The sequence below is a fragment of the Ranitomeya variabilis genome, chromosome 3 (genome assembly GCF_051348905.1).
Source record: "Ranitomeya variabilis isolate aRanVar5 chromosome 3, aRanVar5.hap1, whole genome shotgun sequence".
Taxonomy (NCBI): domain Eukaryota; kingdom Metazoa; phylum Chordata; class Amphibia; order Anura; family Dendrobatidae; genus Ranitomeya; species Ranitomeya variabilis.
Genome location: NC_135234.1, coordinates 267028147 through 267050354, shown reverse-complemented (window position 1 = coordinate 267050354; position 22208 = coordinate 267028147). Strand labels below are relative to the sequence as shown.

The 22208-nt window shown below is 44.3% G+C and overlaps 2 protein-coding genes across 6 annotated transcripts in view; one reads left to right on the top strand and one right to left on the bottom strand.

Moving 5' to 3' along the window:
- Positions 1–22208, bottom strand: part of MYO19 (myosin XIX) — a 554640-nt gene that overhangs the window by 508113 nt on the left and 24319 nt on the right. The window lies entirely within an intron of this gene.
- The window catches only part of PIGW (phosphatidylinositol glycan anchor biosynthesis class W), a 61866-nt gene continuing 54849 nt past the window's right edge, over positions 15192–22208 (top strand). The window contains exon 1 of the mRNA XM_077295459.1: positions 15192–15317. The gene's annotated coding sequence lies outside the window, so the exon portion shown is untranslated. The remainder of the gene's footprint in view (positions 15318–22208) is intronic.

Genomic DNA, 22208 nt, shown 5'->3' with positions numbered 1-22208 from the left:
TTATCTGATCACTACATTTATTGTGCCCTGCTGTCTCAATTGAGTTAGATTGATTGGTAACGAGAGGGGGGAAGACCAAAAAAAAAAAAAAAAAAGTGAGATCTAAGAGCTGGCCACCTATAAATGTAGATATAGCTTGGGGAAGCATTCATGCAGGGGGCATTCGTGCACTATTCTTCGTGTACATTTTTTTTTCTAAGTATTCAGCAGTTATAACATGGCAGTTAGACAGGGCAGGAGACAGGTAAGACAATCAAAATCTATTCCCTATTCAGTTGGCACACAGCAAATACTCACCATATGTATTTGTATAATCTATATCATGGCTGCTGCTTTCACACACAATCACCGCCCTTGCATCAACTCTTTACACTCCATCCATATTGGCCCCTCTGTCCTGGCCTCTCCTATGTATAGCACTCATGCTCTGTTCACATTGCTTAACAGTACAGATCCATTCAGTCCCACCATCCAACACAAGAGACGCTCTCACAAATCACTTAACCATCTGCTCACTCTTTCTATCCTCCTTCTCCTAGTTGCTGGAGACATCTCTCCGAACCCCGGCCCCCCATGTTATAGCCAGTCAAACCTCCCAACTGCTACACCCAGAAACCCCTCTAACCTTATTAATATTCCATGCATGCCTTCTGTCTCTTTCAATTGTGCTCTTTGGAATTCTCGCTCTGTGTGTAATAAACTCTCCTTCATTCATGACTTCTTCCTTTCTAACTCTCTTAATCTCCTGGCTCTTACTGAAACCTGGATCCAGCAGTCAGACACCACCGCTGCTGCTGCTCTCTCATTTGATGGACTACACTTTTCTCATACCCCAAGATCAGACAACAGAGCAGGTGGAGGCGTTGGTCTGCTCCTTTCACCCAAATGTACCTTCCAAGTTATCCCCCAAGTACCCTCACTTGTATTCCCTTCCTTTGAGGTCCATGCTGTCATATTCTACGTCCCCTTCTCCATGCGAGTGGCGGTGGTGTATCGTCCTCCCGGCCCCTCTCACCAGTTCCTGGATCATTTTGCCACCTGGCTTCCACACTTTCTCTCTTATGACACCCCCACCCTCATCATGGGTGATTTCAATATCCCAATTGCTTCTCCCCTCTCCCCATCTGCTTCTCACCTTTTATCTCTAACCTCCTCTTTCGGCCTCTCGCAGCATACTAACTCTCCAACACATGATGATGGAAACTCCCTTGATTTGGTCTTCTCCCGGCTTTGCTCACTGGATGATTTCACAAACTCCCCTCTCCCGCTCTCTGACCACAACCTTCTTTCATTCTCTATCGAGAACTGCCATCCCGCTCAGGTCATCCCCACTTTCCACACTTATAGAAACATACAGGCCATTAACACCCAGAAACTTATGAAGAACTTGCAGTCTTCATTGGCCCCAATCTCCTCCATCTCTTGTCCTGATTCTGCTCTGAAGCATTACAATGAAACCCTGCAAAGTGCCCTGGAAGAAGCTGCACCTCCTATACATAGAACAACTCGGCACAGACGGCGACAACCGTGGCACACGCTGCAAACACGTTTCCTGCAGCGGTGCTCCAGGTGCGCCGAACGTCTGTGGAGAAAATCTAATCTGCCCGAAGATTTCATCCATTATAAGTTCATGTTAAAAACATACAACTCTGCCCTTCACCTCTCCAAACAAACCTATTTCAACACCCTCATCACCTCGCTGTCCAATAACCCTAAACGTCTCTTTGACACTTTCCGGTCCCTACTCAACCCAAGAGAGCAGGCCCCAACCACAGATCTCCACGCTGACGATCTGGCCAATTACTTCAAAGAAAAAATTGACCACATTCGACAGGAAATCATTTCCCAATCTCTTCATACCAAGCACTGTCCTCCCTCCCCCACTGCATCTAGTTCACTCTCTGACTTTGAACCAGTTACAGAAGAAGAAGTAAGCAGGCTCCTTGCATCTTCTCGCCCGACCACTTGCACCAGCGACCCCATTCCGTCGCATCTCCTCCAGTCCCTTTCCCCGGCTGTCACCTCTCACCTAACAAAAATATTCAACCTTTCCCTCACTTCCGGTATTTTTCCCTCCTCATTTAAGCATGCCATCATACATCCACTACTTAAAAAGCCCTCCCTCGATCAAAATTGTGCCGCTAATTATAGACCTGTCTCTAATCTTCCCTTCATCTCTAAACTCCTGGAACGCCTGGTCCACTCCCGTCTTACCCGCTATCTCTCAGATAATTCTCTTCTCGACCCTCTTCAATCTGGTTTCCGCTCTTTACACTCTACTGAAACTGCCCTCACTAAAGTCTCTAATGACCTACTAACAGCTAAATCTAATGGTCACTATTCCATGCTAATTCTCTTGGATCTCTCCGCAGCATTCGACACTGTGGATCATCAGCTCCTCCTCACTATGCTCCGCTCCATCGGCCTCAAGGACACCGTTCTCTCTTGGTTCTCCTCCTATCTCTCTGGCCGATCCTTCACTGTTTGTTTTGCTGGTTCCTCCTCCTCTCACCTTCCCCTTACTGTTGGGGTTCCTCAAGGATCAGTCCTAGGCCCCCTCCTCTTCTCTTTGTATACTGCCCCTATTGGACAAACAATCAGTAGATTTGGTTTCCAGTACCATCTCTATGCTGACGACACCCAATTATATACCTCTTCTCCTGTTATCACGCCGACCTTTTTAGAAAACACCAGTGATTGTCTTACCGCTGTCTCTAACATCATGTCCTCCCTCTATCTGAAACTGAACCTGTCAAAAACTGAACTCCTCGTGTTCTCTCCCTCTACAAACCTACCTTTGCCCGACATTGCCATCTCTGTGTGCGGTTCCACCATTACTCCAAAGCAACATGCCCGCTGCCTTGGAGTCATCCTTGATTCCGAGCTTTCATTCACCCCCCACATCCGATCACTGGCTCGCTCTTCTTATCTGCATCTCAAAAACATTTCCAGAATTCGCCCTTTTCTTACTTTCGACTCTGCAAAAACTCTTACTGTCTCACTTATTCATTCTCGTCTGGACTATTGTAACTCTCTACTAATTGGCCTACCTTTTACCAGACTCTCCCCGCTCCAATCTGTCCTGAATGCTGCTGCCAGGATCATATTCCTCGCCAACCGTTACACCGATGCCTCTACCTTGTGCCAGTCATTACACTGGCTACCCATCCAATCCAGAATCCAGTACAAAACTACTACCCTCATCCACAAAGCACTCCATGGCTCAGCACCACCCTACATCTCCTCTCTGGTCTCAGTCTACCAACCTACCCGTGCCCTCCGCTCTGCTAATGACCTCAGGTTAGCATCCTCAATAATCAGAACCTCCCACTCCCGTCTCCAAGACTTTACACGTGCGGCGCCGATTCTTTGGAATGCACTACCTAGGTTAATACAATTAATCCCCAATCCCCACAGTTTTAAGCGTGCACTAAAAACTCATTTGTTCAGATTGGCCTACCGCCTCAACGCATTAACCTAATTATCCCTGTGTGGCCTATTAATAAAAAACAACAACATAATCACGTTCCTCCATCATGTTCTCATACACTTTATGCAGTTAATAGCCTCTGTGTCTGTACTGTTACATACTTAGGCAGTTAACTGGTTCATGCAGCTTTACATGAACACCCGAGCCTTACACTATGGCTGGTCCAAATAACTAAAGCAAATGTTACCATCCACCTCTTGTGTCTCCCCTTTTCCTCATAGATTGTAAGCTTGCGAGCAGCAGGGCCCTCATTCCTCCTGGTATCTGTTTTGAACTGTGATTTCTGTTATGCTGTAATGTCTGTTGTCTGTATAAGTCCCCTCTATAAGTTGTAAAGCGCTGCGGAATATGTTGGCGCTATATAAATAAAATTATTATTATTATTATTATTATGAAAAAAAAAAAAAAAAAATCCTCACAATTATGCTTTTAGTACAAAATATTGCATTTTCATAAGAATAACAGGAGAAACTGCACCAATTTGTTGTGTAATTTCTCCTGAGTATGCCAATACCCCATATGTGGGGGAATACTACTGATTGGGTGCAGGGCAGGGTTCGAAAGCGAAGTTGCATCATTTGACTTTTTGAATGTAAAGTTTCCTGGAATCATTAGCGGACGTCATGTTCCATTAGGAGAGCCCCTGACGTGCCTAAACCGTGGAACCCCCCCTCAAGTGACACTAATTTGGAAACTAGACCCCTTAAGGAATGTATTCAGATGCGTGGTGACCATCTTGAACCCCCAGGTGCTTCACAGAAGTTTATAACGTTGAGCCGTGAAAATAATAAAATCACATTTTCTTCACAAATATGTTATTTTAGCCCCAAATTTTGCATTTTCATAAGAGTAACAAGAGAAATTGTGCGATACAATTTGTTGTGCTACTTCTGAAGCAAAGTGCAAAGCTCAGCAGGAATGAGGCGCAATACTGGAGTTCAGATTTTGCTGTAATGGTTTGAGGGTGCCACGTCACAATGGCAGAGTCCCTGAGGTCCCAGAACAACAGAAACCCCCTATATGTGAACTCATTTTACAAACTACACTCCCCAATAAATTCATCTAGTGGTGCAGTGATCATTATAACACCACATGTGCCTCACAGAATTTTATACCACTGAGTGGTGAAAAAAGAATAAATTACATTTTTACCACTAAAATGTTGTTTTAGCCCCAAGTTCTTAATTTTTCTAAGGGTTAATAGGAAGTTTTTTAACAACAAACTGAGGTCCATTTTTTCTTGAGTGCGCCAATACCCTACATGTAATCAGGAAATATTTTTCAGGCACAATGCAAATCTCAGAAGGCAAGGAGCGCCAGATTTTACTGTTATGGTTTGCAGGTGCCATGACCCACTGGGAGAGCCCATGAGGTGCCAGAACAGCAGAACCCCCCATAACTGACCCCCATTCATTCATCTAGGGGTGCAGTGATCATACTGACACCACGGGTGTGTCCAAGAATTTTAGACCATTGGACTGTGAAGAAAAAATAACCACATTTTTAAACCCCAAAATTTGGTTTTAGCCCCAGATCTTACATTTTCACACAAGAAGTGGGTACAAATGGCACACAAATTTGTCCCACAATTTCTACTGAACGTGGCAATACCCCATATGTGGCTGTACAGTACTACTTAGCCAACGGAGAGATTCGGAAGGAACAGAGCGCTATTTGCCTCCAGGAAACAAGAAAAAGAAGCGCACATAGAGTAATACCTTCAGGTATCGCAATCACGTGGACCCCCACAAAACAGACTCACCTGGTCTGGTTGTGACAGGTCACAACTCCCTTGGATAAGCACGTATGGTCGCAGCAGGCTCCCGGCAAACAGTATGGATCCACATGGAGAAAAAAGAAGAACCGGAGGATAAAAGCCGCGCAGACCACAATGAAGATAACAGAGTTACACACACACTCTGTTTATTAGCCTACGCGTTTCGTGGCAGACAAGCCACTTCATCAGGGCATCCTGATGCCCTGATGAAGTGGCTTGTCTGCCACGAAACGCGTAGGCTAATAAACAGAGTGTGTGTGTAACTCTGTTATCTTCATTGTGGTCTGCGCGGCTTTTATCCTCCAATTTGCCTCCAGGAGCGCAAATTTTCCTAGAACAGTTTGCAGACTCCATATACAGAGCCCCTAATTGCTATAAGAGCAGAATCCCCCTTAAGTGACCCCATTTTGGAAACTATGGCGTAGTGATGATTTTGACTCCATGGGTATTTTCCAGAAACAAGCAGCAATGAATGTTTCTGAATGAAAATTTCAAACTGCCGTTGCAGTCAGGGCTGTGGAGTTGGTAAGACAAACCTCCAACTCCTCAATTTCCATGACACAGACTCCGACTCCCTCATACATGGCTCATGTTTAAGTTTAAGTGATAAATTTACTGTAGTAAAATGGTAACATCAGGCTTTTAATCATTATTATGATACAATAATCAAGCCATTTAGATAGAACATAAATTATATTTATTGGGATACAACTTTAGAACAAAAAAAATTTGCATATTTACAAATTATAAACTATGCAGTAAGTGGAAAAAAAAGTTTTCAACAAAAACGTACTGAATAGCATTTGTGCAGTCTATTAATTTGTTCTGAGAAATAGTATCGCCTCCATCAAATCCTCCTTAATAGAGGACCTCAAATCTGACCTAATTTTTTTAAGGCTACAGAACTACCTCTCTACACTAACTTGGGTTGGTGGCAAAGCAGTAACCACAAGGGCAACATCTCTAACAATTTCAGGGTATAAAGGAATTGCCTCGTGCACAGTCAGTTTTGATGAACGATTGAACGCTTCTACTTTGAAAGCAAGTGAAAAATTTTGCTGAAATATGGTCAATCTGTTTTCTATGGGAGTGGAATCTTTTTCCCAGTGGCAATGCTTTGACTGGTCCATGTTATCCAAATACTTTTTGAAATTAAACTCATCTGATGAGGATGAAGAAACGGCAGCAGCAGCAATGCCATCCGTGATTAAACCTCCTCTTTGGGACAGGCAAAACAAGTTCTTCCACTGCTTCATAAAAATGCCAGGAGTTAAATCCTTAGCTTGTAACTTTTTGGTCAGTGTAAATGGGTGATGAAGCAATGCCTTCAATTCAGCCACTTGTGTCCATTGACCTTCATGTAGTGTTACCTGAGGGTTGGCCATATCTACAAGGAAGGGTTCCAGCTCAAGCAATCGCTCAATCATGAAATAGGTGCTGCCCCACTGAGTGGCTTCATCCACAATTGCCCCTTTTCCAGCAAGTCTCTTCAAGATGGATCAAATTTTAGGGGTTCTGGCAGCAATAGCCAATTTCCTCACTTTGCTAGTCAGAGTTCCAGCATGTCCCTCTTGCAGACTAATCTCTTATAGCCACCTGCAGCGTGTGCACAATACAGCGCATGTGATGAATAGGAAAGAGGTGTGAAGAATCATTTTGCGGTTCTTCTGTAGTAATATCGGTTTGTTTCTCCGTTATGGGAACAGGACTGTGGCCTTTCATCTCCAACATACTGAATGTGAAATGTTTTTCTAGCTGCTGTTCACCTTCATTATTCTCATTCATCAGTTTAATTTTACTTATCAGTTACAATAGCAAGAACCTGTTCTTCTTTGAGTTCATAATCTTGCAGAACTTGTTCCATTAAGGTCTGGAGAAACTGGCTGCTGTGATGAGCTTTAGTATCTTTTACTGCCAGCATCTTAGTAATAATTTTTTTGTTGTCACAAACATATCAAACATTGATAGCAAAATAGTTCACTCTGTGACGTGTGCACACATCCATTATAAGAAACAAAGCATCTCTGGAGTCTTTTTAAGATCTTCCTTTTGGTTAAGGGCTTCTTTAACCCCTTCCCGACCTTTGACGCCACGTAGGCGTCATGAAAACCCGTGCCAATCCGACCTATGACGCCTATGTGGCGTCATGGAAAGATCGCATCCCTGCAGATCGGGTGAAAGGGTTAACTCCTATTTTACCCGATCTGCAGGGAGAGGGGGAGTGGTACTTCAGCCCAGGGGGGGTGGCTTCACCCCCCCGTGGCTACGATCGCTCTGATTGGCTGTTGAAAGTGAAACTGCCAATCAGAGCGATTTGTAATATTTCACCTAAAAAACTGGTGAAATATTACAATCCAGCCATGGCCGATGCTGCAATATCATCGGCCATGGCTGGAAACACTAATGTGACCCCCCCCACACCCCACCGATCGCCCCCCCAGTGCTCCGTTATAGGGTCCGGTCCCCTCCGTCCGCCTGCCGGCTCCCCCGTCCTGCTGTCCGCTCCCCCGTCCTCCTGCCCGCTCCCCCCCTGCTCCTATGTCACCCCCCCGTGCTCCGACACCCCCCTCGTGCCCCGATCTCCCCCCCCTTATACTTACCGAGGCTCCCGGTCCCCGTCCGCCTCCATCATGGGCGCCGCCATCTTCCAAAATGGCGGGCGCATGCTCAGTGCGCCCGCCGGCCGGCAGATTCATTAGAGGTACATTTTGATCGCTGTGGTAGGTTCTATCACAGCGATCAAAATAAAAAAATAATAAATAAACCCCCCCCCTTTATCACCCCCATAGGTAGTGACAATAATAAAATAAAGAAAATATTTTTTTTTCTTTTTCCACTAGGGTTAGGGTTAGAACTAGGGTTAGAACTAGGGGTAGGGTTAGGGGTAGGGGTAGGGTTAGGGGTAGGGTTAGAGGTAGGGTTATGGCATGTGCACACAGAGCGGATCGGCCGCGGATCCGCAGCGGATCGGCAGCGGATCGGCCGCGTATCCGCAGCGGATCGGCCGCGGATCCGCAGCGGATCGGCAGCGGATCGGCAGCGGATCCGCAGCGGATGGGCCGCGGATCCGCAGCGGATGGGCCGCGGATCCGCAGCGGATCCGCAGCGGATGGGCAGCGGATCGGCAGCGGATCCGCAGCTGATCGGCAGCGGATCCGCAGCGGATCGGCAGCGGTTCCGCAGCGGATCCGCAGCGGATTGGCCGCGGATCCGCAGCGGATTGGCCGCGGATCCGCAGCGGATTGGCCGCGGATTGGCAGCGGATCCGCAGCGGATTGGCCGCTGCGAATTCGAAGCAGTTTTCCATCAGGTTTACAGTACCATGTACACCTAAGGAAAACCAAATCCGCTGTGCCCATGGTGCGGAAAATTCCGTGCAGAAACGCTGCGTTGTATTTTCCGCAGCATGTCAATTCTTTGTGCGGATTCCGCAGCGTTTTACACCTGTTCCTCAATAGGAATCCGCAGGTGAAATCTGCACAAAAAAAACACTGGAAATCTGCTGTAAATCCGCAGGTAAAACGCAGTGCCTTTTACCTGCAGATTTTTCAAAAATCGTGCGGAAAAATCTCACACGAATCCGCAACGTGGGCACATAGCCTTAGGGTTAGGGTTGGAATTAGAGTTAGGGTTGGAATTAGGGCTAGGGTTTGAAATAGGGTTAAGATTAGGCTTGTGGTTAGGGTTACGGATAGGGTTAGGGGTGTGTTGGGGTTACAGTTGTGGTTAGGGTTGGGATTAGGGTTACGGTTGGGATTAGGGTTAGGATTAGGGTTGGAATTAGGGTTACGGGTGTGTTGCGGTTAGGGTTGTGGTTAGGGGTGTGTTGGGGTTAAGGTTGTGATTAGGGTTATGGCTACAGTTGGGATTAGGATTAGGGGTGTGTTGGGGTTAGTGTTGAAGTTAGAATTGAGGGGTTTCCACTGTTTAGGCACATCAGGGGTCTCCAAACGCAACATGGCGCCACCATTGATTCCAGCCAATCTTGCGTTCAAAAAGTCAAATGGTGCTCCCGCCCTTCCAAGCCCCGACGTGCGCCCAAACAGTGGTTTACCCCCACATTTGGGGTACCAGCGTACTCAGGACAAACTGGGCAACAACTGTTGGGGTCTAATTTCTCCTGTTACCCTTGCAAAAATAAAAAATTACTTGCTAAAACATAATTTTTGAGGAAAGAACAATTATTTTTTATTTTCACGGCTCTGCGTTATAAACTTCTGTGAAGCACTTGGGGGTTGAAAGTGCTCACCACACATCTAGATAAGTTCCTTCGGGGGTCTAGTTTCCAAAATGGGGTCACTTGTGGGGTGTTTCTACTGGTTAGGCACATCAGGGGCTCTGCAAATGCAATGTGACGCCCGCAGACCATTCCATCAAAGTCTGCATTTCAAATGTCACTACTTCCCTTCTGAGCCCTGACGTGTGCCCAAACAGTGGTTTACCCCCACATATGGGGTATCAGCGTACTCACAACAAACTGGGCAACAAATATTGGGGTCCAAATTCTCCCGTTACCCTTGTGAAAATAAAAAATTGCTTGCTAAAACATCTTTTTTGAGGAAAGAAAAATGATTTTTTATTTTCACGGCTCTGCGTTGTAAACTTCTGTGAAGCACTTGGGGGTTGAACGTGCTCACCACACATCTAGATAAGTTCCTTGGGGGGTCTAGTTTCCAAAATGGGGTCACTTGTGGGGGGTTTCTACTGTTTAGGCATATCAGAGGCTCTGCAAACGTAACATGATGCCCGCAGACCATTCCATCAAAGTCTGCATTCCAAAACGTCACTACTTCCCTTCCGAGCCCCGGCATGTGCCCAAACAGTGGTTTACCCCCACATATGGGGTATCAGCGTACTCAGGAGAAACTGGACAACAACTTTTGGGGTCCAATTTCTCCTGTTACTCTTGCAAAAATAAAAAATTCTGGGCTAAAAAAATATTTTTGAGGAAAGGAAACACATTTATTATTTTCACGGCTCTGCGTTATAAACTTCTGTGAAGCACTTGGGGGTTCAAAGTGCTCACTACACATCTAGATAAGTTCCCTTGGGGGTCTAGTTTCCAAAATAGAGTCAATTGTGGGGAGTTCCTACTGTTTAGGCACATCAGGGGCTCTGCAAACGCAACCTGACGCCCGCAGAGCATTCCATCAAAGTCTGCATTTCAAAACGTCACTACTTCCCTTCCGAACCCCGACATGTGCCAAAACAGTGGTTTACCCCCACATATGGGGTATCAGCGTACTCAGGAGAAACTGGACAACAACTTTTGGGGTCCAATTTCTCCTGTTACCCTTGGGAAAATAAAAAATTGTGGGCTAAAAAATCATTTTTGAGAAAAGAAAAATTATTTTTTATTTTCATGGCTCTGCGTTATAAACTTCTGTGAAGCACTTGGGGGTTCAAAGTGCTCACCACACATCTAGATTAGTTCCTTGGGAGGTCTAGTTTCCAAAATGGGGTCACTTGTGCAGGAGCTCCAATGTTTAGGCACACAGGGGCTCTCCAAACGCGACATGGTGTCCGCTAATGATTGGAGCTAATTTTCCATTCAAAAAGCCAAATGGCGTGCCTTCCCTTCCGAGCCCTGCCGTGCGCCCAAACAGTGGTTTACCCCCACATATGGGGTATCATCGTACTCAGAACAAACTGGACAACAACATTTGGGGTCCAATTTCTCCTATTACCCTTGGGAAAATAAAAAATTCTGGGCTAAAAATCATTTTTGAGGAAAGAAAAATTATTTTTTTATTTTCACGGCTCTGCGTTATAATCTTCTGTGAAGCACCTGGGGGTTATAAGTGCTCACTATGCATCTAGATAAGTTTCTTGGGGGGTCTAGTTTCCAAAATGGGGTCACTTGTAGGGGAGCTCCAATGTTTAGGCACACAGGGGCTCTCCAAACGCGACATGGTGTCCGCTAACGATTGGAGCTAATTTTCCATTCAAAAAGTCAAATGGCACGCCTCCCCTTCCGAGCCTTGCCGTGCACCCAAACAGTGGTTTACCCCCACATATGAGGTATCGGCATACTCAGGAGAAATTGCCCAACAAATTTTAGGATCCATTTTATCCTGTTGCCCATGTGAAAATGAAAGAATTGAGGCTAAAAGAAATTTTGTGTGAAAAAAAAGTACTTTTTCATTTTTGCGGATCAATTTGTGAAGCACCTGGGGGTTTAAAGTGCTCACTATGCCTCTGGATGAGTTCCTTGGGGGGTCTAGTTTCCAAAATGGGGTCACTTGTGGAGGAGCTCCAATGTTTAGGCACACAGGGGCTTTCCAAACGCGACATGGTGTCCGCTAACGATGGAGATAATTTTCCATTCAAAAAGTCAAATGGCGCTCCTTCCCTTCCGAGCCTTACCATGTGCCCAAACAGTGGTTTACCCCCACATGTGAGGTATTGGTGTACTCAGGAGAAATTGCCCAACAAAATTTAGGATCCATTTTATCCTGTTGCCCATGTGAAAATGAAAAAATTGAGGCTAAAATAATTTTTTTGTGAAAAAAAAGTACTTTTTCATTTTTACGGATCAATTTGTGAAGCACCTGGGGGTTTAAAGTGCTCACTATGCTTCTAGATAAGTTCCTTGGGGGGTCTAGTTTCCAAAATGTGGTCACTTGTGGGGGAGCTCCAATGTTTAGGCACACGGGGGCTCTCCAAACGCGACATGGTGTCCGCTAAAGATTGGAGCCAATTTTTCATTCAAAAAGTCAAATGGCGCTCCTTCCCTTCCGAGTTCTGCCGTGCGCCCAAACAGTGGTTTACCCCCACATATGAGGTATCAGCGTACTCAGGACAAATTGGACAACAACGTCCCTGGTCCAGTTTCTCCTTTTACCCTTGGGAAAATAAAAAAATTGTTGCTAAAAGATCATTTTTGTGACTAAAAAGTTAAATGTTCATTTTTTACTTCCATGTTGCTTCTGCTGCTGTGAAACACCTGAAGGGTTAATAAACTTCTTGAATGTGGTTTTGAGCACCTTGAGGGGTGCAGTTTTTAGAATGGTGTCACTTTTGGGTATTTTCAGCCATATAGAACCCTCAAAATGACTTCAAATGTGAGGTGGTCCCTAAAAAAAATGGTTTTCTAAATTTTGTTGTAAAAATGAGAAATCACTGGTCAAATTTTAACCCTTATAACTTCCTAGCAAAAAAAAAAATTGTTTCCAAAATTGTGCTGATGTAAAGTAGACATGTGGGAAACGTTATTTATTAACTATTTTGTGTCACATAACTCTCTGGTTTAACAGAATAAAAATTCAAAATGTGAAAATTGCGAAATTTTCAAATTTTTTGCCAAATTTCCGTTTTTTTCACAAATAAACTCAAAAATTATCGACCTAAATTTACCACTAACATGAAGCCCAATATGTCACGAAAAAACAATCTCAGAATCGCTAGGATCCGTTGAAGCGTTCCTGAGTTATTACCTCATAAAGGGACACTGGTCAGAATTGCAAAAAACGGCAAGGTCATTAAGGCCAAAATAGGCTGGGTCATGAAGGGGTTAATCACTAATTTTCTAATACTTTCTCTTTCCAGAGAAACACCAAGTTTGCAGGCCATTTCTCCATCAAGAGCTGTAAAAGCTGGTCAAGCACGATGAGCTGTCTTTTAAACACATCTGCTGTCATTGTTACAGTAACTTTGTCACTTACAAGATATCTTGTTTTTTCAACAAATTTTATTGATTTTATAAATTTAATAGAGGTGAAGAGTAAAGGGTAAGGGAAAAAAGGGTGAAAGGAAAAGAAAAGACAGGCATACATATACTGTATATACTGTAGCTTACACAAACAGAAATCGACTGTAGCTTACTCAAACAGATTAAACGTAGCGCTCAGTATCAAGCCTAATATAACTGTCACTTCTCAATAAAAAAGTAAGTACATTGTATGATGTATATAAGGGCCTGTCCTGTCTGGAATCACCTAAAGGTGATCCTAGGACTTTGTGGGGGCAAAGTACGGTTCATTTACAAGCCACAATTGAGGAATAAATGGAAAACAGTTTTTCTAGGAACTTGAATAATAAAGTTACCGACTTCAATGTTGTAGTACTTTTCACTTGGGACGTAGGTTTGATTTGGACATAGAAAGGAAACCAGGAGAGCCCACGGAGGAAACTATGCCAGCACATTTCAGGAAGTCAACTCCTTCCGTTGGAGAACAAACAGTAATCAGCTTAGATGCAAATTTAATTTGTAGCGTAGAGTCCAATTGTAGGGTATTCTGGCTTTTAGAAGCTCACGTGTAGTGGATTGAAATAATTTCCGCTTTTGCAGAGTTTCTTTAGATAGGTCTTGAAAAAAGGTTAAATGACTATAGGGAGAAGAGAGGAATCTTGGCTCTTTTGATATATCCAGTAGTGTGTTTCTTACCCAGTTGGGGTAAAATGAGACATCAGATGGAAGAGCAGATGGCCTGTGTACTCTAAAGGCCTTTTCAATTAAGTTTTCCCCTTTGGCGTTAGGAATTAGATAAGAAATTAGCGAAGAAATGTAATCCTTTAACGGGAAGTTTTGGACCGACTTCGAAATCCCTCTGATCTTCACATTGTTTTTCCTTTTGAAGTCTTCCAAATTATCTGAGATTGTAGGGAGATCCTGCATTCCTTTAGTGTGTGAAGTCTCGTAAATTTTCCATGAGGAATTAATTCTTTCTGTGACATCGGAAGATCTGTTAGATGCCCCTTTAATATTTGAGAGTGTAGCATCAGCTATGTTCGAAAAAGTATCTTTAAAAAGTTTCTTGATGAAAGTCTCGGATGCCTTAGCTATATTCAAATGCGTAGAATCAACAAATTCTGTTTCGCTTTCACAAGATATTTTTGAGTTGTCATCTTTAATAGAATCTTTTCTTAGAATATTCACCGATAATAAAAGGGCCTTGCACATGTTGATCATGAAATTTTCTGATGGATGATCCTCAGTGGCTCGTATATTGTCTGTTAATGAATTATGAGAAGCACATTGCCCTTCTAGTTCTCTTTGTACCAATTTTCCAGAATAATTTTTTTGTGGAAATTCTCCTACGGTTTCGGAATTTTCACAACTTTTTGAATCTTCTGACGAAGGAAATGAATATGAATATAAGGATGAGATATCATCGGGATCCATGTCGTCGGATGAATAACCACCTATATAACCAAAAGAATCCATCTGTTCAAAAAAATTCCTCAGGAGTGAATACTCTCCAAATGTCCCAATAAGTTGAGGAACCCATTTGATTGATCCAAATTATTTTCTAAATCTTTATGAGATAAAATATATTCGTCTTTGGAGAAGGTATTTATTGTTTCTTTAGCATATTCAGGAGAGCAGGAAGTTACATTGGGAAACATCCCTTTAATTTTCTACAAATTGTAGTCTCTGGTAATATATATGGAATTAGAAAGGGTATCTTCTTTTGGTAAATAACCAAGTTGCAAACTTACATCATTCCCATTAGGTAGACGTTTGGCCCCGTTTAACTGTAGTTTAGTCATGTGTCCTTTAGTAGTGTTATAGCTCAATATATTAGGTGGTTGATGAGGAATTTTGGATTTAAGTATTGGTATTCTGCTTATCTTATCAGATGGTCAGCGAGAAGTGTCATTCCTGAGAACCTTTCTCTGTTTTCCTTCATTTTGTGTAAACAAGATAACCTTCCCGTCTGGGACCTGCTGTATATGATGAGCCTCTGAGGATTCTTATTATCCTGTCAGAATGGAACTCCTTTGACAGGCTTTGCAGCACTCCCTTCCCCCTTTATCACCATTGTTAGACTCCCTCCTCCCTCACTTTCTATTACCATCAGGATGAACTCCGGGGCGTCATGTCTGAGGCTTCCTCCCGAGTCATGGTGAGCAGAGGAGAACCTGCAGAGTCTGTGTAGTGCTGAAGACGGCGATTCATCCCTCTCTCTCCTCTGATGCGTCACATTACCAGGAATTCTCGCTGCCCCCCGGCATCTCCTCAGGTCTGTGTCGACTGGCATAGTTCCAGGAACCACCACAGTCTGCCATCGCCTCCTCAATTCTCTGTCAGCCGGCACCGGAGCCTCGGTAAGGTCAGGAAACTTTGCAGCATCATCGTTTTTTCCCATCTGCAGCGTCACAGTCTCAGTGTCCGTCGCGCTCACCTGCATTCCCCCGGGTCACTATCAGCTGATATCAGAGCCACAATGAGAGCAGGAGTCTTTATTACAGATGCCCGACAGATCTTCTTAGATCTATAAGGCTTTGATACCGTTGGGTCTTGGCAGTGATCCACTTTATGAGGTAAATGTTCAGTCACTTTTACCTCAGGAGAACGCAGGCCTCCATTAGGCTTCCCTCCGGTACCTCCGTCTCGGCAAAGGAAATTTTTTTGATGTGTCATCTTTTATCTTATTTCCCAGTCCAGGCATATTCTTACAGGTTTTAAGACCAAATATACCCCAAATAAGCTGAAAATATTTATCAGGAGCTATGCAGAAGCATGTCCGTTCCTGTCCCCTGCAAACCATGCCCCCCCTTACAAGATATCTTGTAACTGATGTTTGAGACACTGTTTCCTCCTCCTTTGCCTTGCAGGAAGTGCTGGTCTCTGGTTTCTTGGTGCTGCTGTAGTCGTTTTCCATCACAGCTTTGTAAACTTCTGGGTGGCAGCGTTGTAAATGTATTTTTAGATTGAAAGCTCTTGAAGGAGCATTTTTATCACTGCCTAAGTATGCACTGATTTTGGCATCACAGCATTTGTTTTCATCTGGGTCACTTACAGTGACACACAATGTTTTTACCTTGAGTTACTGTGAAATGCCCAAATACATGCTTCTGGAGACATGCACCCGTAAGTTAGGCGGACTCATCGCTTCAGAAATGCCAAACATGTACGCAATATGTGGCTAAGGTACACTGTGGGGCTCAGAAGGGAGAGGGGCATTTGGATTTGGGAGTGGAGAATTTGCTGAATTTCTTTTGGTGGGTGAGGAGCCATTTCGCTTTTCCAAAGCTTTTGTGCTACCAGTAACTTGGAAGCCCCCTATATTTCCGCTAACAGATGACAGACTTAAGTGAGGGCTTGCTTTTTTGTGGATTAAGTTGAAGTTTTATTGGGAACCTTTCACATAACGTTTGGGATCACATTTATCCATCTAAGTCTCTGAGTGACGTGATTCAGCGGAAACGCCCGAGGGATCCATTCACTATTATGAGGACTCTGTCTGGCCTCTGTTCAGTGGTGTCCTTTTTTAGAAGTGCACAAAACTGTGGCCAGCAGTACTTTTATGCAATACTAAAAAGATGGACACTGCTGGATCACAGGTCAGACTGTGTCCACAGTGCCTCCATCTGCCTCATTATAGGGAATCTTCCGTCTGTATCACGTTTTTTAGATATTGAGGCTATGTGCACATGTTGCGGATTTGCGTGTGGATTTCTCCGCGCAGATTCAGAAAAATCCGCAGGTAAAACGTGTTTTTTGTGCAGATTTCACATGCATTTTTACACCTGTGGATTCCTATTACAGAATAGGTGTAAAACACTGAGGAATCCGCACAATGAATTGACATGCTTCAGAAAATAAACCGCAGCTAATCTGCGTGGATTTTTCAGCAGCAAGTACACAGCGGATTTGGTTTTCCATAGGTTTACATGCTACTGTAAAACACATGGATAACAGCTGCAGATCCACAGCATCAAATCCGCTGCGGATCAGCAGGGAAATCCGCAACGTGTGCACATACCCTTACATGCAAACCCTGTGGTGCAAGCGCTCAGTGCAGGATAAATGTGCGCCTAGCCTTACTGGGATCTTTGGGAGGCAGAATGGAAAAAAAAATAAAAAAAATTAACAGCAGGTGAAGAATTGGTTTTAATTTATTTTTTTACACCATTCCTTATGCTGTATAAGTGATTACGCGACTTTATTCTTTGGGTTGGTGTGATTACAGCGATACCAGATTTAGATCGTATTTTTATATATGGCTGCTGTCATACACTAAAAGATACTTTTTATTACAAAAAATAGCTTTTGCATCACCACATTTTCAGAGGTGTACATTTTTCCAAATTTTGGCCCCCAGAGTCATGTGAGGGCTTGCTTTTTCAGGACGAGTTGACGTTTTTGATAGCACCATTTTCGGGCACATGCCATTTTTTGATCGCTTTCTATTCTATTTTTGGTAGGCAGAATGAACAAAAACCAGGAATTTGGGATTTTTTTTTTTTTTGAAAGGGGGGGCTGGGGGGGGGGGGTTATGGCTTTCTGTGTGCGGTAACATTGATAAGGCAGTTTTATTCTTCACAGTGATACCTCATTTATGGTGACATCCGGGTCACCATGGCAACGATCGGGATGCTGCGGGTCTCCGATCCAAAGGCAGAAGAGCTTAGCTTCGCTCTTAACACTTGCCCTGGTGCACTGGCAAGTGGGGTAATAGTTGGGGGGGTTGATTTCAGCTTTGTATTGGCAGCTGACATCAAGCCCAGGGGTTAGTAATGGAGGCATCTATAATACGCCTCCATTGCTAACCCCACAGTCATATTGTAAATAAACAGCCTGAATAAAGTCCTTTATTTGAAATAAAGACACTGACAATTGTTTGTATAAAAAAGCTGATTTATACTCAAAGACCTTTACACATAATCCACTGAAGCCAATGTCCCCTGTAAAATAATTAAAATAATAAACAACCACAGCCCTCAACTGACCCGACGTGAAGATAATCCTCCGATGCCCATGTTCCCTGTAAAAGAGTTAAAAAAAACAAAACAAAACATATTCCTCACCTCTCAAACGAGAAGATAATAATCAAATTTGTCCAATGACAAGTATAGCTCAGCTACATCTACTTGGCATGCTGAACAATGACATGATGTGAGCATTCAGCATGTCAGGCAGCTGAGACACTGAGCTGCGCATGCTTGGGAACCTCAGTGCCTTGAGGTGATGTGAGAAAGGTCAGCAGAGTTCATATCCAATGAACTCTATTCACTTCAATGACATCAGCGTGAGCGCCGTAGTAAAGTTCTCATAATTTCATGCCAATCGACTGTATTATATTCGGTCCGAGATTATAGACCTTCTTCAGAAAAGGAAGCAGAGACAGGACACCTGATCCATCTTCAAAAGCTCCTAGTGGAAAAACTCACACACCTAGCAGTCTAGCTAAGACCAAGGCCTTTTTGGCAGGACAAAATTCTGCTGGGAGCCCTAGCTGCTTAATTGCTTCAAAGAAACCTCACCAGACGAACGGGAGCCATTTCATAAGGAGTTATCGACGTTATTGTACCATCACCTGTATTTGCATACCTGGCCACTGTATATACTGTGTATATATATCCATTGTGTACATAGTGTTTTTTCTAGTGTGCCCTTAAAGCAATTAAATATCCAGCTTAACCTTGGGCTGCTCTTTTGTCTTGATCCACACGTCCACATTAATAGAACAGGCTTATATCGAACGAGGAACTGGTCCTACCAGGCTGGCAAGACTCTTTCACTGGTACTAGTGAAAGGGGTCTCTCAGCCCGTAAGGGTTGTGAGTGTTGTGTAATGCCGGCTGTCGCGTGGGCCACCCTCCCTCACTCCCTGTGACTCCTTGTGAGCATGTGGACAGAGGATGTGTATAAAACTGTGCCAAGCTGACCATATCCGACAGGAAATTATCTCCCAATCCCCTCATACCATGCACTGTCCTCCCTCTCCCACTGCATGCAGCTCACTCTCTGACTTTGAACCAGTCACAGAAGTAGTAATAATCAGGCTCCTTGCATCTTCTCGCCCGACCACTTGCACCAGTGACCCCATTCCATCACATCTCCTCCAGTCCCTTTCCCCTGCTGTCACCTCTCACCTAACAAAAATATTCAACCTCTCTCTCTTCCAGTATCTTTCCCTCCTCATTTAAAGGAAAGGTGCTGCAATTTTGTTTTTGTATTAAAAATTATTGTTTATATAAACAATTATTTTTAATACAAAATTATTTTTTTTTAACTTTAATATCTTTTTTATTATTATTTTTTCAGCCACTAGGCGCTGCCATTTTGCTTTACAGGAGTGTAAGAGTCCCAGCACGACACTTACACTCTACAAATACGGCAGCCCTGGGCATAGGAGACTGCGCTCGGCGTCCGACCCTATACTTTACATTGAGCTACTCCCATTTGTGATCTGGCCACACCCCCTGGGCCGTCCACATCACAGCAGAGGCAGGAGATTGGTGCCATCTTTCTGGACTATCTGTGAGCTCCACTTGAGAGCTGTGCTGTTGGAGGGGTAGCTCCATCTGTCTCCCCCTTCACACTGTCAGCAGCGGCCATTCCCTGTCCTCTTCTATGCTGCGGGTTAGCTGGCTGTAATCTCTAGAATCGCTAGAGAGGGTGAAGGAGTGTTGCGGTCTGATGTCCTCTTATCAGGAGCTGCAGAGAGGTAACAGAGGGGGGGAGGGGGAGAATCTCTGTGCTGCTCCCGCCCTGCCTCTCACTGCAGCTCCTCATCAGGACATCAGACCGGGTATCTAATTCTATACTGTGAGATTCTGTGCTGAGCCGTGTATCTAATTCTATACTGTGTGATACTGACTTGCTGACCCGTGTATCTAATCCTCTCCTGTGTGATACAGTCTGCTGACCCGTGTATCTAATCCTATACTGTGTGATACTGACTGCTGACCCGTGTATCTAATCCTATACTGTGTGATACAGTCTGCTGACCCATGTATCTAATCCTATATTGTGTGATACTGACTGCTGACCCGTGTATCTAATCCTATACTGTCTGATACAGTCTGCTGACCCATGTATCTACATAGTAACTAAGTTATTAAGGTTGAAGGAAGACTTTAAGTCCATCTAGTTCAACCCATAGCCTAACCTAACATGCCCTAACATGTTGATCCAGAGTAAGGCAAAAAAAAAAAAACATGTGGCAAAGAGTAAGCTCCACACTGGGGAAAAAATTCTTTCCCGACTCCACATACGGCAATCAGACTAGTTCCCTGGATGAACCCCCTAACAAGGAATCTAGTATATATACCCTGTAACATACTTTTCAAGAAAGGCATCCAGTCCCCTCTTAAATTTAAGTAATGAATCACTCATTACAACATCATATGGTAGAGAGTTCCATAGTCTTACTGCTCTTACAGTAAAGAATCCTCGTCTGTTATTATGCTTAAACCTTCTTTCCTCCAGATGTAGAGGATGCACCCTTGTCCCTCTCAGGTCTATGATTAAAAAGATCATCAGAAAGGTCTTTGTACTATCCCCTGATATATTTATACATTCCCTCCTGTGATGCAGTCCTCCCTGTAACAGGTAGGGTGCGCTGCATGGCCTCCCCAGTATACGCACGGAGGCGTATTGAGGCTGTGAGTGCATGGCAGTTGCATGCATGGATGTGACAAAGTCCGGCATTGTGGTGAATGGCCAATATGTGTGTCGCAGAAGAGGAGACTCTGCGCTGCCAGCCTGAAGCAATGTGGTGTTCTGGGACCTATAGTTCCACAAGTATTTTTTATGTTTATAATGGGAGGTTGGCAGGGCTAGTTATGTGGACAAAGTCCTGAATAGCACCTGCACAGGCCACATGCCTCTGTGTTGGATGGTCCCAGGTGGGATGGACGTCCTGAAGAGAACAGTGTGATCGTGGTTCTGAGTCTGTGGACCTGGACGATCGGTGTTGGGGAAGCTACCATCCTTCGGTGGGTCTGGACTGACTAAAGCGTGCCGATGAGGCAAGTTGGTGATCCCCGTGAGGCAGCTTTCCCAGGAGAGAGGACTGACAAGGAGTCAGCAGGTGTAGCAGGAGCTCCCGTAAGGTACCTCAATAGACTGTTGGTGCTTATGATGTTCCATGAACTGTGTGGTAACCCACAGCAACTGGTCAGAAGAGGACCAGCGTGTTTAGTTGCCGCAGACTTAATGTGATGTCCTAATGGAATGTGTAATGGACTGTTCATGATATGGTTTATGAGTCTTTAATAAACTAAATAGACTGTTTTGTGTGAAAAACCGTGCCCCTAAATATTGCTGCCAAGCGAGTTTTCGCCAAGACACGTGGTAAGCGCAATCTTACACTCCTTACTGTAGCAGTCACTCATCCAGCTTTCAGAGGACATGCCTGGCTGCAGCAGTGCTACCCTTGTACTGGCACCCCCCTCATCTGCCAACTTAGCAAACTTATTGGGGTGTGCCAGATCAGGACTAGCCTCCCTGGCACTCTTCCCTCTACCCGGCCTTCTGTTACCTAGCTTGCTGCTTCACTGTCCTGCAGCTCCATCCTACCACCTTCCCCCCCCTCATCTATCCCATTGAGCGTCTGCTCAGTGAGCAGAAGACTCCTTTCCATTTCCATATTGTCTATGGATCTCAGTGTTGCCAGCTGCACATTTAGATTCAGAATCTGGGTTTCCAAATGCACAACGTGCTCACATCTCGCACAGCAGTATGCACCCTCGACCGGCTGCTCAAGGATTGCATATATGTGGCAAGATGTGCACTGGATGGCATTAACAAGAGTGGAGCACATTTCCTAATGGGGATTGCAACAGACAGAAAAGTTAAGTAAATAAATGCAAAGTATCAATAAAATACAGATAGCAATTCAGTAATTCCTACCTTGGAAACTCCCTGGATCCAAAGTCACTGAATCTTAAGTCACACTTACCGCCTTTACCGCCGTTCACACTTACGCTCAGGTCACACTCAGCTCGCTCACACTCGCTAAGCTGAAGATTTAAAGAATTTTTTTTTCTTTCTCTTTCCCCTCAGCAGCAATCCACCTTGCTGTTCAATGCACTTCCAATCCTATACTGTGTGATACTGACTGCTGACCCGTGTATCTAATCCTCTCCTATGTGATACTGACTGCTGACCCGTGTATCTAATCCTCTCCTGTGTGATGCTGACTGCTGAGCAATGTATCTAATCCTCTCCTGTGATACGGTCTGCTGACCCGTGTATCTAATCCTC